The 12,305-nt window shown below is 46.6% G+C and overlaps 1 protein-coding gene across 2 annotated transcripts in view; it reads left to right on the top strand.

Annotated features, from left to right (window-relative positions):
- The window catches only part of CENPI (centromere protein I), a 166,645-nt gene that overhangs the window by 28,029 nt on the left and 126,311 nt on the right, over window positions 1–12,305 (top strand). The window lies entirely within an intron of this gene.

Raw genomic sequence — 12,305 nt, 5'->3', positions numbered from 1 at the left:
AAATCCCTCAGCGCTCTGATTCTTACCCCAGGCTTCTTTAAAAGGGGTCATTGGTATGGAAGTCAGGGCAAATCCACTCAGCGCTCTGGTTCTGACCCCAGGCTTATGGGTTGATGTGGGATATTAGGGGTCGTAGTCCGGTGGCTCTGGCTGACGGGATGATGTGGGGTATTAGGGGTAGTAGTCCGGTAGCTCTGGCTGATGGGATGATGTGGGGTATTAGGGGTAGTAGTCCGGTGGCTCTGGATGACGGGATGATGTGGGATATTAGGTGTAGTAGTCCGGTAGCTCTGGCTGACGGGATGATGTGGGGTATTAGGGGTAGTAGTCCGGTGGCTCTGGCCGACGGGATGATGTGGGATATTAGGGGTAGTAGTCCGGTGGCTCTGGCCGACTGGATGATATGGGATATTAGGGGTAGTAGTCCGGTGGTTTTGGCTGATGGGATGATGTGGGATATTAGGGGCAGTAGTCTGGTGGCTCTGGCTGATGGGATGATGTGGGATATTAGGGGTAGTAGCCCGGCGGCTGTGACAGGATGATGTGGGAAATTAGTGGTAGTTGTCTAGTGGCTCTGGCTGATATTATAGTGAATGTGGTTATGCGGAATGGGCGGGGCTCTACACTCAGCTTATATATACACACAGTATATATATATATATATATATATATATATATATATATTCATTAAAATTTGTTATAACTAGCCGTAGTTACTGTGCCCGGTCTTCAGCTAGTAAGTGTATATTTATATATATCAAGCCCTAGGTTTAGTAATGAATAGGTATCGGCCAGATACCCTCATTAATAAAACGGTGCATAAAGAATTACATAAAGACACACACACAATCAGCATTAATGTTATTAACCCCTTCATGACCGGAGCTGTTTTCATTTTTCGCTCCTCCCTGCTGAAAATCTCGGCGTATATACGGTATAATACCATCCTGTCCGATGTAGTCCACTAAATACTGAGTGTCCCATGGCAATCACACTTGTAGAACAATTACATCGGGAAATGTGACTGTTCTACCTGGCCTCTGGTGATTCACTGACAGAAAGTAATCTCTTCCGCAGTGTATCACTGAGCCGCCGTGAGAGAGTACATCAGCTCCGGTGAAAGTTCTCACACAGCGGTAGTGCCGTAAGTGAGAGCACCGGAGCTGATGAACTCCGGTGAGTTCTCACGGTGGCTCAGTGATACACTGACAGGAGGCACTCACTCCCGGAGTGTATCGCTGGAGGCCGGGTAACATTGATGTGGGACACTCTGTATTAAATTGACTACGGCGGAAAGGTGAGTATATTAGTTTATTATTTTTGATTGTTTGCCAGAGACACGGGCATCGGGGATTAGGTGTTCGGTGAGTATGTATTGTGTATGTGAATGTGTAAGTAATTATGTCAATGTTTTGATTTTTTTTTTTTTTTTACAATTGAACACAGGCGTCGGATGATGAGACTATTCTCCCATTTTCGGCTCATGCTGTCTCTGTTATATGTTATATTCAGTAGACATAGCCGGATGGGAGTAGTAGTCCCATCAGACGACGCCTAAGTACAATCACTATGGGTTGTTGGTCGCTTGGTTACACACCCGCAGACAGACACACACACGGACACCAGCAGATGGACATCCGCAGACACCCGCATACAGACATTCTCCGCCCACACACTCTTCCTTCCTCCCTCTGACATCATTTCCTTTGACAATTCGCAGCTTTTTTGGCAGCAAATCGGCAGCAAGTACGCAAACCTTTTTACAGCTGCGTTTTTTGCTGCAGATTTGACTGTCTCAATTGAATTCAATGAGTCAAAAACGCTGCAGAAAAGTAAAAAGAATTGACATGCTGCAGAAAATAAAACGCTGCAAATACGGACAGAAATTTAGTGATCATGTGCACAACAATTCAGGATTGTCATTTCATTACCTTGCATAAGTATTCCATTTCGTTTGTTGCGAAAATGCATCGTGTGCACATAGTCTTACTGTGTAACAGATGCGATACTCTGTGATTGGAGTAATTATACAAAAGAAAATGTACGGGCGCAAGAACTTGCGGCAGAGTATGACACTGTCAGAGTGATCCATCAGTAGGATCAGGTAACTAAAGAGGAAAACACAGGATAAATCCCTGTACTACTCTGCTGCTGCATTGCCACTAGGCCCCTATGCATGGGTGGCTGCTGGCCTTCACTCCATACATTTTCTTTGGTATACTTACTCCAACTATCATAGAGTATCACATCTGTTACACACTAAGTGGACAATTTATAACACTTCATCCGCTGCACGACGTCTCCTTCTGCTTTGTTGCCTCCAGTGTGCATCACTCACTGAGTTTCTAATCTTAATCTGACCTTGTAGTGATTTAATAAAGCTTATGATTTGTATACCTATGGCTGTATATGTCCTTGTGAGTAGGTATGTACCCCTTATAGTGTACCTCTACTCTGCTCATATACTGTATTGTATTCCACTTGTACTGTAGTCTGCTTACTTTACATCAGGGCTTTGGAGTCGGTAAGCCAAACCAGCGACTCCGACTCCTCAATTTCCCATACACCGACTCCACGACTCCGACTCCCACATATATTGCTTATATTTAAGTGAAAAATGTATTGTAGTACAATGTGAACATCAGACATTTAATCATTTTTATGATATAATAATCAAGATATTTAGACAGAACATAATATATTTATTGGAACACAACTTTAGAACACAAAAAATTGTAATAAATTGTAAATATGTAATATCGATTTTTTTTTTTTTATAAAATTGTAAGGTAGCGCTGTCATTCAAGGTTGGGGACACTCGCTTGGCAGCCAAATAATCACATCCGGCACAGGTTTTCCATAAAACAATAACAATCCATGCGGTTTATTCAGGGATCAGAAACCCACAGCGGCAACATAAAGTTCATATAATCAGCATAGCGTTCATGACAGAGCTTCCCTCTGTTAAGCCTGTTGTCACACAGGTTACGCAATGTCCAGTACTCAGGTTCTTCAGCCTCACAGATACAGTATCTCACCCCTTCAGGGTTTACCTCATGGCTGCTTCAGCTCACTGCAGACGTTCATTCCCGCTCCCTGGGAACTGTCAGACGCTTGCAGCCATTACTCACAGCATTCACATGCTGTCAGACAGGAAACCCCATCTTTCCAGCGGGACCTTCCACAACGGACCAACCGGGTCCAAGCATTCCCTCATGTGACCTACCCTGGCCACCTTATATGGTCCGTAGCCACGCCCACCGGGTCACATGGCTATGACCTCATCACACGTCCTACAAGCATTCATACATTCTTTAGTATGGCGTTCTAGACACACCCCTGGGTGGATTTGTAGGTAGCTGGTGCTGCACGTCTCTCCAGCTACCTGAAGACTTCTCCCTGACACATTGGAGCGAAAGATCAGCTCTGCTGATCAGCACATAAGCAAGCCTTCATCTCAAGGCCACCCACCTTGAGATACATTACGATCATTCAGCATCCCACTCCCATCAGGACACTGGAAATGCATATACGCCTGTCCTGGGACACCCACACAGCTCCCCCTAGCGGACACAGTGGTCACTACACCACATACCTCCCCCTCTGTTCAAACTTGTGGGGTTGAACACACAACATTACCCCGGGATCTCGAGACCGGGCACTCATTACACCTTGCCCCACAGGTCGAGAGAACTGTCTGTCTGTTTCGTCTGTCATATGGCCTCATCTCTACGTTAGGCCTCCCCCGCCCCCAGCGGTCAGAATATCGGCCCTGATCTTTGGCCCTCCAGTCACAGTCTGTCTGCGTCATCAGACACTGTTTAGTCTCACAGGGCCTAAGGTCTCTCAGCCTTGTACTGCCCGTCGCACTGCCACTTGCAGACATTCTTCAGCCACCTGCCATGTCACTACTTGGAGGAACCCTTCGGGTCCTTACATCTTGGGTTGAAGGCGGCCGCCACCTGGTGTTCCGTACCTCTTTATTGATCCGCCGACGGTCCAGCCTCAACTGCTCAATCTCTTTCAGGTACCCCACTCAATACTCCAAGAGCATCCGAAAATTTCTCAGGCTTTCCACGGAGCCAACAACCATGATGGGAATCCTACCCTCTTCACTGAATACCTGGTCTTCATCATCAGGAGGGATTCTCAACCTCACCACACTGGATATATTTACAAGGTCTTGCATTACCTTCCCGAGTCTTCCAATGATTCTCCCAATCAGACCTTTGGGTACCGGAACTACATCTTTCCGCAACCCAGCCGATCCATAGCCTCCCTTGCTAACTCTAGGCGTCGAGCAGCTTTCATATTACTCCGCCTGACCAACTGTTTGGCGTGAAGACATTGCAGATGCATGTTTTTCAGGACGGCTACCCGCTTTGCTGTGTCTTCCCTGGCTGATACTATCACCAGCTGCCGAGTCTCATGTGTCCAGTGCACCTTACATGCCTTGACCGCCTCTTTAAAAGCCTCTTGCACATCTTCCTCAGCACAGGCTTCTTGCATGTCCTCGGGCACGTCAATCACAGACTTGAAGGTTGTGGTCTTGCTCTCTTCCTGGACAGAAGGCTCTGGCTTTACCAGGGACACTTCCCTTACTACAGTTGACCCAACCGGATGACTGTCTTCTTCAGCTCTTAGCTCACCAACTTCACGAGATTTTATCTCTTCATGACCCTTTGCCAAGATGGGTACTGGCAGTTCCGTCTTGTTATCACTCGGGCCCGGTCGCTGTAAATCTTCGTCCAAGCTCTTCTCCCGCAGAAGACCTTTTACTACTCCTCTGAGTTCTTCCATATCTTCCCTAAGGGTCTTGTTCACACTTTGCCAGGTGGACAGGTGACCTCTGAGCTCCAAGATTTCTTTCTCGAGCCTCTCCACCCTGCGCTCGGCCATTTGTCTCAGGACTCTTTCTCGTTCGAGATGTTCTTCCACTGTTTCTTTTATTAACTGTATCTCATGATCTTGTTCTCTTTTGGCCAGTACGTGTCGCACCACTACTTCTTTAATTATATTGTCAAAGGGTACCACTGGGTCAGTCCCATCAGCCGAGTGAACCGTCCCGTTACCGTCTAACCGTGTTTTTACCCCAGTTGTCTCGTCAGTCAGGTCACCATCCATCATGTCACGAGACGTTAGGTCCGTAAGTTGGGCAGATGTACCTCTTCTTCCGGTCAGTTCTACCTCTGACCTGTCCACTTTAGGAGGCGTCACCGTCTGTGTCTGCTGGCCCCACAGTCGAAACGTCTCCATCGTCCGACCATACGTCATCAAACAAAACAAAGTCCCGGCCCCTCTCCAAGGCATACACTAAGGCTGGTTTCACATTAGCGCTTTTGTGCGCAGCGCATCGTGCGCACCCGTGCGCATGCGCACTGCGCACCTATACTTAACATGACGTGCGCATGGTCTTGCGCATACTTGCGTTTCCGTGCGCATGCGTTTTTTTGTCTTTTGCGCCAGGCGCGCCAGACGCAACATGTTGCATTTTTGGTTCCGCCCTGTCTCGTCAAAAAAACGCATGCGCACGCTTGCGCACGGAATGCGCAAAAACACCACATTGGAGCCTATGGGAACGCATGCGTGCGCATGGTCTTGCGCACGCTTGCGTTTTTTTGCGCATGCGTTTTTGAGTTAAACCAGTCTAGAATGTTCTCTAGACAATGGAAAAAACGTCACACTTAAAAACGCATGCGCATAAAAAACGCAAACGCATGCAAAAACGCATGTAAAAATGCAAACAACGCTGCGTTATTTTGACGCATCAGCGTGCGCATGACGAAAAAAAACGCGCGTTTGTTTTGCGTTTTTCTTTGCGTTTTTTATGCGCACGATGCGCTGCGCAAAAAAACGCTAATGTGAAACTAGCCTTAGTCAGGTGGTATCCCCCCCCCCCGGCACTCACCACCTTTGGTCCCCTCAAACATTACTCTGTCTACCGTATAGTTCACAATGACCCCATGCTCGCAGCGAACCCTGACGTTTTTCTCGGTCAGAGATACAACGAGAGGAGTTCCTGTCAGAGTCGCCTGACTCTTTGAGTCCAGCCTACCAGAGACTCCTTCCCACTGCAGCATCACGGTACACACCTGTGGCACGTCGTTATCTGGAAAATACATGCCGCACTCCTCAAAAGACATACACACACTGCGGTTTCCCAGACATGTCCACTGAGGTACCCAGTGCTGCCCCTTTTGATAACTCGGCCCCTTTCTGGACCACCATCCCAATTTGGGCCACCGCCTCCCTCTGGGACTCCACCCCTTTTCGGGTCACTCCCCCCTTTTGGGCTACCACCCCGATTTGGGTCACCGCCCCCTTCTGGGACTCCACCCCTTTTGGGCTACTACCCCGATTTGAGCCACCGCCTCCTTTCGGGATTTTCCCATGTCTGTTCTACAGGTCTTCTTAGACCACAGTTCACACAACACAGTTTATGTCTCTTTTACGATACCACACAAGTCCTTGTTGGCACCACCACAGCTCCTGCTGTCACCGATCACCGACACCTCCGGCTGCCGTTCACACACAGCTGCTGGTGTCACCTTCGTAACCCCGCCGAGTTACAGGAAGCCGCTTGTCCCCTTCGTAACCCCGCTGAGTTACAGCAAGCCGCTTGTCACCTTCTTGACTCCCCTGAGCCACCGCAAGCTGTGTTGAGGAAAGTGAAAAAAAACACACCACACAAAACTCACGTGTCCTGTTTGTGTGCTCTTTAGGACGTCCGTCTCTCCTGAGACCGTCCAACACACAGGGCTCACCGGGTGCTATTCAGGGAGCCGACCCTCCTCCCTGGGTTTCCCAACACACCGGCCTCACCAGGTCCAGGGGCTCGGCGGGTGCTATTCAGGACATCCGTCTCCGCCTGAGACTATCCAACACTTACGCCTCACCAGGTCCAAGGTCATACCACGTGCTCCTGGGATCCGATTCTTCTCCCAGAACCTCCCAACACTGACCCTCCAGGACCTTGCTTACTGAACCCTCCAGGTACACAGTCTTTCTCACTGACCCAGGTCAGTACAACAAAGACACCTGTCTGTTACCTGTGTCGGCCACACAGGTTCTCGGGTACCTCTTATCCACAGAGGCACCCTATAGCAATCACCAGTCTCTTTCTCTGACCCCGGTCAGCACATCACACGGCTTTCATGACCGTAACCTGCTGGCCATGCAGGTTCTCGGACCCCTCTACCGCAGAGGTGTCCTATAAGTCTTTTCCACTGACCCCGGTCAGTATATCACACGGCTTTCAAGACCGTCAGCCCTCCTGGCTCAGCGTTGCCAGCACTGCACCATGTGCGTTTGGAAACCTTAGCAACCGAATTTTGCAGTCCTCTTCCGTTGCTCCTAACAACAAGGTTACAACACTACCCGTATTCTCCACCAATTGTAAGGTAGCTCTGTCATTCAAGGTTGGGGACACTTGCTTGGCAGCCAAATAATCACGTCCGGCACGGGTTTTCCATAAAACAATAACAATCCATGCGGTTTATTCAGGCTTCATAAACCCACAGCAGCAACATAAAGTTCATATAATCAGCATAGCATTCATGACAGAGCTTCCCTCTGTTAAGCTTGTGGTCACACAGGTTACGCAATGTCCAGTACTCAGGTTCTTCAGCCTCACAGATATCTCACCCCGTCAGGGTTTACCTCATGGCTGCTTCAGCTCACTGCAGATGTTCATTCCCGCTCCCTGGGAACTGTCAGACGCTTGCAGCCATTGCTCACAGCATTCACGTGCTGTCAGACAGGAAACCCCATCTTCCCAGCGGGACCTTCCACAACGGACCAACCGGGTCCAAGCATTCCCTCATGTGACCTACCCTGGCCACTTTATATGGTCCATAGCCACGCCCACCGGGTCACATGGCTGTGACCTCATCACAGGTCCTACAAGCATTCATACATTCTTTAGTATGGCGTTCTAGACACACCCCTGGGTGGATTTGTAGGTAGCTGGTCCTGCCCATCTCTCCAGCTACCCGAAGACTTCTCCCTGACACATTGGAACGAAAGATAAGCTCTGCTGATCAGCACATAAGCAAGCCTTCATCTCAAGGCCACCCACCTTGAGATACATTACGATCATTCAGCATCCTACTCCTATCAGGACACTGGAAATGCTTATATGCCTGTCCTGGGACACCCACACAGCGCCCTCTAGCGGACACAGTGGTCACTACACCACTATATATTATACAGTGGGGAAAAAAAGTATTTAGTCAGTCAGCAATAGTGCAAGTTCCACCACTTAAAAAGATGAGAGGCGTCTGTAATTTACATCATAGGTAGATCTCAACTATGGGAGACAAACTGAGAAAAAAAAATCCAGAAAATCACATTGTCTGTTTTTTTTCATTTTATTTGCATATTATGGTGGAAAATAAGTATTTGGTCAGAAACAAAATTTCATCTCAATACTTTGTGATATATCCTTTGTTGGCAATGACAGAGGTCAAACGTTTTCTGTAAGTCTTCACAAGGTTGCCACACACTGTTGTTGGTATGTTGGCCCATTCCTCCATACAGATCTCCTCTTGAGCAGTGATGTTTTTGGCTTTTTGCTTGGCAACACGGACTTTCAACTCCCTCCAAAGGTTTTCTATAGGGTTGAGATCTGGAGACTGGCTAGGCCACTCCAGGACCTTGAAATGCTTCTTACGAAGCCACTCCTTCGTTGCCCTGGCGGTGTGCTTTGGATCATTGTCATGTTGAAAGACCCAGCCACGTTTCATCATCAATGCCCTTGCTGATGGAAGGAGGTTTGCACTCAAAATCTCACGATACATGGCCCCATTCATTCTTTCATGTACCCGGATCAGTCGTCCTGGCCCCTTTGCAGAGAAACAGCCCCAAAGCATGATGTTTCCACCACCATGCTTTACAGTAGGTATGGTGTTTGATGGATGCAACTCAGTATTCTTTTTCCTCCAAACACGACAAGTTGTGTTTCTACCAAACAGTTCCAGTTTGGTTTCATCAGACCATAGGACATTCTCCCAAAACTCCTCTGGATCATCCAAATGCTCTCTAGCAAACTTCAGACGGGCCCGGACATGTACAGGCTTAAGCAGTGGGACACGTCTGGCACTGCAGGATCTGAGTCCATGGTGGCGTAGTGTGTTACTTATGGTAGGCCTTGTTACATTGGTCCCAGCTCTCTGCAGTTCATTCACTAGGTCCCCCCGCGTGGTTCTGGGATTTTTGCTCACCGTTCTTGTGATCATTCTGACCCCACGGGGTGGGATTTTGCGTGGATCACCAGATCGAGGGAGATTATCAGTGGTCTTGTATGTCTTCCATTTTCTAATTATTGCTCCCACAGTTGATTTCCTCACTCCAAGCTGGTTGGCTATTGCAGATTCAGTCTTCCCAGCCTGGTGCAGGGCTACAATTTTGTTTCTGGTGTCCTTTGACAGCTCTTTGGTCTTCACCATAGTGGAGTTTGGAGTCAGACTGTTTGAGGGTGTGCACAGGTGTCTTTTTATACTGATAACAAGTTTAAACAGGTGCCATTACTACAGGTAATGAGTGGAGGAAAGAGGAGACTCTTAAAGAAGAAGTTACAGGTCTGTGAGAGCCAGAAATCTTGATTGCTTGTTTCTGACCAAATACTTATTTTCCACCATAATATGCAAATAAAATGAAAAAAAAAAAACAGACAATGTGATTTTCTGGATTTTTTTTTCTCAGTTTGTCTCCCATAGTTGAGGTCTACCTATGATGTAAATTACAGACGCCTCTCATCTTTTTAAGTGGTGGAACTTGCACTATTGCTGACTGACTAAATACTTTTTTTCCCCACTGTATATATACTGTATATTGTGTGTGTGTGTGTGTGTGTGTGTGTGTGTGTGTGTATATATATATATATATATATATATATATTCACTATAATCACTATGTAATAAACTATGTATGTGGCAAAAACCAGTCTTCAACAAAAACATACTAAATAACATTTGTGCAGTCTATTAATTTGTTCTAAGAAGTAGAATTGCTTTCATAGATGACCTCAAATCTGACCTAATAATTTTAAGGCTAGAGAACAACCTCTCTACACTAACTTGGGTTGGAGGCAAAGCTGTAACCACATGGGCAACATCTCTAACAATTTCCGGGTATAAAGGATTTGCCTCATGCATCAGTTTTGATGAACGGTTTAATTTTTCTATTTCTATGAGAGCAAGTGAAACATTTTGCTGAAAGATGTTCAATCTGCTTGCTATAGGAGACGGAGTGAAATCTTTTTCCTTGCGGCAATGCTTTGCCTGCTCCATGTCGTCCAAATACTTGTCGAAGTCAAACTCCTCATCTGATGAGGATGAAGATATGGCAGCAGTAGCACTGTCAGGACCCAAGTCCTCTTGCGCCTGGCAGTCCTCCTGTAGGCCACTCATCCTAACTGCTACCTCAGTCAGAGCTTCTTTTACTTTAGTAAGCTGTTGATCATCAAGCAGTATATGATGACTTGGGTCCACATAAACAGCAAATTTATTTTTCAATAGCTGTCTCTCTCCGTTTCATTGAAGCAGAAATGCCATCTGCGATTAAACCTCATCTTTGGGACAGGCAAAATAGCAAGTTCTTCCACTCCCTAATGAAAATGCCAGGAGTTAAATCCTCAGCTTGTAATTTTTTAGTCACGGTAAATGGGTGATTAAGCAATTCCTTCAATTTAGCCACTTGTGTCCATTGACCTTCATTTAGGGTTACCCGAGGGTTCGCTATATCTATAAGAAACGGTTTTAGTTCCAGCAGTCGCTCAATCATTAAATAAGTGCTGCCTCACCGAGTGACTTGATCGACAATTGCCCCTTTCCCAGCACGTCTCTTCAAGATGGAATCAATTTTAGGGTTTCTGGCGGCAATAATCAATTTCCTCACTTTTCCAATCAGATTTCCAGCATGTCCCTCTTGCAGACTATCTTATTGCCAGCTGCAGCGTGTGCACAACTTTCTCACTTTCTCCAGCTCGGGGCCCAGGAATCGGATCCTGTGCAGGGCTGGCACCCCTCCCCCTCCGCTCTCTGGTGAAGACAGCAGAAGACAGGACAGAGGAGGGGAGATTGCCCCCTGCAGTCTGGAGCCAGTGCAGAACGAGAGCACTGCAGCATACAAGTGAGTTTTGATAGGTGCGTGCCCCTGCTTCTGGGGGGGGGGCAGCTGCCCCTCTCTGGCTACGGCCATGATTCATGCACAGCGTTTTTGTGGATCCGTTTTTTTTTTGCAGTAAAATGCAGTGACTCTGGGCATCTCAGCAAAGTCAATGGGTGTCAAGATATGACATTCAGACACCCCGTGTGATTCTGGGATTTTTGCTCTTTGTTCTTGTGATCATTTTGATCCCACAGGATGAGATCTTGTGTGGAGCCCCAGATCGAGGGTGATTATCAGTGGTCTTGTATGTCTTCCATTTTCTTATTATTGCTCCCACAGTTGATTTCATCCCACCAAGCTGCTTGCCTATTGCAGATTCAGTCTTCCCAGCCTGGTGCAGGGCTACAATTTTGTTTCTGGTGTCCTTCGAGAGCTCTTTGGTCTTCACCATAGTGGAGTTTGGAGTGTGACTGAGGTTGTGGACAGGTATCTTTTATACTGATAACAAGTTCAAACAGGTGCCATTACTACAGGTAATGAGTGGAGGACAGAGGAGCCTCTTAAAAAAGAAGTTACATGTCTGTGAGAGTCAGAAATCTTTCATGTTTTTAGGTGACCAAATAATTATTTTCCACCATAATTTGAAAAATAAAGCTTGCCAAATCAGACAAGGTGATTTTCTAGATTTGTTTTCTCATTTTGACTCTCATAGTTGTGGTCTACCTATGATGTCAATTACAGGCCTCTCTCATCTTTTTAAGTGGGAGAACATGAACAATTGGAGGCTGACTAAATACTTTTTTTCCCCCACTGTATTATACTGTATTGTACCCCTTATACTGTACTCCGCTTACTTTACATTACTTATACTGTATTGTACTCCTTATACCGTACTCCGCTTACTTTACACCACTCATACTGTATTGTACTCCTTATACCGTACTCCGCTTACTTTACACCTATACTGTATTGTACTCCTTATACCGTACTCCGCTTACTTTACACCACTTAGTTAGGTCCATATATATTTGGACAGAGACAATATTTTTCTTATTTTGGTTCTAGACATTACCACAATGAATTTTAAACAAAACAATTCAGATGCAGTTGAAGTTCAGACTTTCAGCTTTCATTTGAGGGTATCCACATTAAAATTGGATGAAGGGTTTAGGAGTTTCAGCTCCTTAACATGTGCC

This window comes from Dendrobates tinctorius, unplaced genomic scaffold, assembly GCF_039654945.1.
Source record: "Dendrobates tinctorius isolate UK_male_01 unplaced genomic scaffold, ASM3965494v1 ptg000034l, whole genome shotgun sequence".
NCBI classification, from domain to species: Eukaryota; Metazoa; Chordata; class Amphibia; order Anura; family Dendrobatidae; genus Dendrobates; species Dendrobates tinctorius.
The sequence above is the reverse complement of the archived record's forward strand: the minus strand, read 5'-3'. Positions and strand labels throughout refer to the sequence as shown.